The sequence below is a fragment of the Jaculus jaculus genome, chromosome 8, assembly GCF_020740685.1.
Source record: "Jaculus jaculus isolate mJacJac1 chromosome 8, mJacJac1.mat.Y.cur, whole genome shotgun sequence".
In the NCBI taxonomy this organism is placed as follows: domain Eukaryota; kingdom Metazoa; phylum Chordata; class Mammalia; order Rodentia; family Dipodidae; genus Jaculus; species Jaculus jaculus.
The window spans coordinates 125320580-125325708 of record NC_059109.1 but is presented as its reverse complement, the minus strand read 5'-3'; the positions used below and the strand labels follow the sequence as shown (position 1 = coordinate 125325708).

Below are 5129 nucleotides of genomic sequence, written 5' to 3'. Positions count from 1 at the left end.
ACATGTATCTGGAGTTTGCAGTGGCCAGAGGCCCTGGCATGCCCTCTCTCTCTCTCTCTCTCTCTCTCTGCCTCTTTCTTTCCCTATCTCTCTCAAATAAATAAACAAATAAAATATGTTTTAAATATTGTAGTATACAATGGTGGTGGTATTTTTTTGTATCCACTCATTTATGAAACTACATCATTTACTACTACTTTTTTGTTTTATTTTTATTTATTTGTTTGAGAGCAACAGACAAACACAGAGAAAAAGAGAGAATGGGTAAACCAGGGCCTCCAGCCACTGCAAACAAACTCCAGCCATGTGCACTCCTTGTGCATCTGGCTGACGTGGGTCCTGGGGAATGGAGCCTTGAACCGGGGTCCTTAGGCTTCACATGCAAGCGTTTAACTGCTAAGCCATCTCTCCAGCCCCTCCTTCTACTTTTTAAGTGCTAAATGTGCTCATTCCTAAGGGAGTAATTGAAAGGAAACTTGGGCTCATGGCCCACTAGAAAAGCGTCATGGAAGTATTTAGGGCTGGCTTCAGATGGCACACAAGGCAACCAGAGGAATGTTACACCCTGAATGGAATGTTAGGCTTCTCTCCAGAAATCTAGAAGGTATCTTTGGTCCACATTCTCCATCATGAACCAAAAATGACCCTTCCTTTTTTATTTTTTATTTTTTGGAAATGTTCATTGCAGGAATGCCTCTGATTTCCCAAATTTAGAGGGACTAAGAGATCAAAGGAGTCAAAAGAAAAGCCATGCAGAAATCTCTTCACTGAATAGCAAGTTTTGGGAGGAGCACCAGAAGAAGAAGCATGAGCCTGTGGTGTCGCCCATGGGGCAAGACTGCATCTTGAGGACATCACAGAATTCACTCAAGTTGGGTGAATCCTTATAGAGCCAACAGTTAACGATAGAGGATAGCAAAGGATTGGAATGTGAGATGAGACTTGTTACTTTTGGGGTTTTGTTCTTTTGCATTTGCTTAGAATATGTGGTATAGTGTGTGTGTGTGTGTGTGTGTGTGTGTGTGTGTGTGTGTGTGTGGTGTATGCTCATGTGTGTGCAGATGCAATGCCTTGCATATGTACCTGCAGAGGCCAGAGAAGAGTATCATGTGCCTCCATGCATCTCCCACCCACCCATTTTTCCTTAAGAGGGAGTCTTTCATTGATTCCAGAGCTTGCCGTGTTTTTCCCATGAGCCCCAGCAATTCTGTGGTCTCCGCTATTTCCAGTGCTGGGGTTCCAGATATACAGGGTTCTGCCCAGGTGCTTATGTGGGTGCTGGGGGAATTAAACTCAGTGGTCTCGTACCCCCTGTCTCTTAGTCCCTCATGCTTATGCAAGAAGCCCACACAGCAGCCCAATCTATCCAGGCCTCATGTCACTTTTGACTCCTGCTGGCCCATCAACTGCAAATTAGAGTGACAGGTCACTGAGCATCACAGGACCCATTGTTTCTGCTGCTTGTTTCCTCTCAAGGTGACGCGTGATGTCATGGGATGATGCAGTGTGTCATCTTCCCTCCTTGGACTTCAAGACTCTCTCCTGACAGTCCAAGCGCTCCTCGCCGCCTCTCGTGCCATCTTCATTTCTCCTGCATTTCCAACATGGATCTTTTCTTTTATCTTAAAGTTAAATTATATAAATTTTTTAAAATTTTTATTTATTTATTTATTTGAGAGCGACAGACACAGAGAGAAAGACAGATAGAGGGAGAGAGAGAGAATGGGCGCGCCAGGGCTTCCAGCCACTGCAAACGAACTCCAGACACGTGCGCCCCCTTGTGCATCTGGCTAACGTGGGACCTGGGGAACCGAGCCTCGAACTGGGGTCCTTAGGCTTCATAGGCAAGCGCTTAACCGCTAAGCCATCTCTCCAGTCCAAATTATATACATTTTTTGATTTATAAAAAACAACCAAAATTACTCAAGTACTAACGTAAGCGCTTGCTCCATGATCCCACTCCTTATCTCACAGAAGAAGCATTAAACATTTATGTCATTTGTTAATTTACAAGCTGTAAAAGTTGTAACTATAAACACTGACATATGCCCAAAGAGCTTTACTTCTTTATCCTTGCGCAAGAAAGAAATCCTTGCTTGCTTACATACCTTGTTAACTGTAGCGACATTGGCGAGAGACGATTCATACAGTCCTGTTTGGCTGTTGGGCTGGAGGGCAAGCGGCCATCTTTTCAATAAATCTGCGCAGAGTTACAGAGTGCAGTGAGAGTTGGGGTTCTCCTGGGTGAGAGTTGGGGTTCCCCTGGGTCAGGTGAGCTGCAGAGCCATTCTATAGGATGTGGAGTATTTAACATGTGTGAATGGGGATAGGAATGACTGTCAGGAAACAAAGGAAGAATACTGATTTTCTTCATTGTTTTCATGAATCTATCAAAAGAACACAGTGTATCCTTAATGGAATAGTTTTCCTATGGAAGAGTTAAATAGCTTGTACCTCCAACATGCTGTTGAGACCACTCAACATTTATGAATTTATTAGTATGTTAACACAGGATGCAAAGTAAGCTTTTTTTTTTTTTTTTTTTTTTTTGAGAGCATAAGAGAGACAGAGAGAGAGAGAGGGAATTGGCGCGCCAGGGCCTCAGCCGCTGTAATCGAAAGCCAGGCTCTTGCACCACCTAGTGGTCATGTGTGATCTTGCACTTGCCTCACCTTTGTGCATCAGGTTTACATGGTTATCTTGAGAGTCAAACTTGGGTCCTTAGGCTTCTCAGGCAAGTGCCTTGACCACTAAGCCATCTCTTCAGCCCTACATTGTCTATATTTACAGAAGTTGTCGAAAAAAATTAAAAGAGCATTGTATTGGTATACCAGATATGGGACTTCAGACTGGTAGCATTGGAGGCACTGACAGATCAGGAATTTGTCCATTGCTTGTTAGAATACATCTTTTCCTAACATTTCTGGGAAGTTATTAGTTTTCTTTTTTTTAAATTTGCCTCTTTATTTGCACGTGTGTGTGTGTGTGTGTGTGTGTGTGTGTGTGTGTGTGTGTGCATACTAGGGGCCTTTGTTGCTGCAAAGGAATACTAGATGTGTGCACCATTTTGCATCTGGTTTTTTTGTTTGTTTGTTTGTTTGTTTTTTATATTTATTTTTATTGATATATTTGAGAGTGACAGAGAGAAAGAGGCAGAGAGAGATAGAGACAGAATGGGCGCTCCAGGGCATCAGCCACTGCAAACGAACTCCAGACGCGTGCGCCCCCTTGTGCATCTGGCTAATGTGGGTCCTGGGGAACCGAGCCTCGAACCGGGGTCCTTAGGCTTCACAGGCAAGCGCTTAACTGCTAAGCCACCACTCCAGCCCTTTGTTTGTTTTTGTTTGAAAATAATCCAAGTTTATAGAATTCCTTCCTAGTACATTTCACGTCAGTAACTGAATTAAGTCGCAAGACAACCAGAAAGAGCACACTTTCAGTTCATATAAAGTAGCATTTGTTCCATGATTTACTTTCATTTAGCAAAATGTACATAAATTGAACCATTCAATTTAAAGCCAAGAATTCCAAACTAACTTCAGAATTCCCAGTTTTAGTCTAATGTCAACAAAACAAAACAGTTAGAAAGGCAGGATTATGGAGTAATATGCACATTTATTCAACGTGGTTGGAAAGGAAGAACTGCATCGTACCCTGTAAAGCAGGTCAGTATTTTCAATGCTGGGGGACAAAAATAAAAAACAAAAACACAATTTAAAAGCCACTTCCTATTTTTAAGCTGATTACAAAGGCATCAAGAGTCTACTTTTGACATCTCCTTTGCCATTGTCTTTTGTCTTCCTCACCACCTGTTTGACTTGCTCAAATTCACCCAACAATTCCATGTCCTTCTGTCGTTACAGCCAATACTATGGGTATAAAGTGGCAATTGGTTTGACAAAGAATACTAGGACAGAGATGACATATGGTTGCACATGGCTATCAAAACTGACACTTTGTTTAAGGTTTTGCATTTGCCACACAAAGGTAAAACTGACTATTCCATTCCACAAGCTATGAATTCTATGACATCAAGTCCAAAATTCACGCAGGGCAGTTAAACATGAAGCGCGGTACTTCCATTCCACTAGATGCTACATTGTTTGGTTTGAATCCCTGGTTTGTTAACCATTGTACTAAAGCCCAGGAGTGACTTGCTCAGGCAAGTGACGTGTGTGGAAGCTCTTGTGTCTGCTTCTTCCACTCACATAATGAAAACCACAGGAATGTTACTTATAAAATTGAACGTTTTGCTTTTTTTGAAGTTACCAACTGCCTGCAAAACTAACCCAGCACAATTTCAAAACAATACAAACAAAAGAAAACATGAGGTTGCTTATGAAGGCCATAGCTTTGGTGACAACTGAGAACCAAACTGTTGGTCTGCACTTGAACCAGGCCTAAACAGTTTGCTCAGGCCCGACACCCCCGTTTATTTACTGGGCTTTATGGCTCCAGCACACCCTTCACTCATGGCACACATTACAGACACCTGCACATCTTCACCTGCATTGTATTTTCCTTCTCTTTCTTTGCCCAGTTCTCCTTCTGGCAGCTTAAGATCCTCACGAACTTTGCCAGTTTCCGTCAGCAGGGAAAGGTAACCATCCTGAATGCATATCAGTTGATAGTCATTTCTCTTAATATTTGGAACATCCATGCTGTGAGTAGAAGGACAAATATCTTCATATTTTTGCCTGTAAAAATATCAATTCCAACAAGGTGTACCTTGGCATGCCCATGCTTTCCAGTTTTGGAAGTTGACATCTCCACTATTTTGCACGGTCGTCCTTTGAGCACCACGAAGCCGTTTTTGCCCAGGGCCGAGCACCGCATCGGGTAAGTGTTGGAAGCCCCAGCGTCTCCCGTGGTGAAATCAATCTCATCTGCCATGGTGGGCTCTTTCCGCAGGCACCCAGCGCCCGCTCGCTGCGTCAGCACAGCCGCGGCGGCTCGCAGACACGGGGCCTGCATCTGGTTTTATGTGTATACTGAGGACTTGAACTTGGGCCAGCAGGCTTTGGAAGTGAGTGTCTTTAACCATTGAATCATCTCCTTAGTTTTTTTTTTTTTTTTTAATTGACAGACACAGAGAGAAAGATAGATAGAGGGAGAGAGAGAGAATGGGC

The 5129-nt window shown here is 43.1% G+C and overlaps 1 pseudogene; it reads right to left on the bottom strand.

Moving 5' to 3' along the window:
- Window positions 1–4295: 4295 nt before the first annotated feature.
- LOC123462976 lies at window positions 4296–4897 on the bottom strand (annotated as a pseudogene).
- Window positions 4898–5129: the final 232 nt, after the last annotated feature.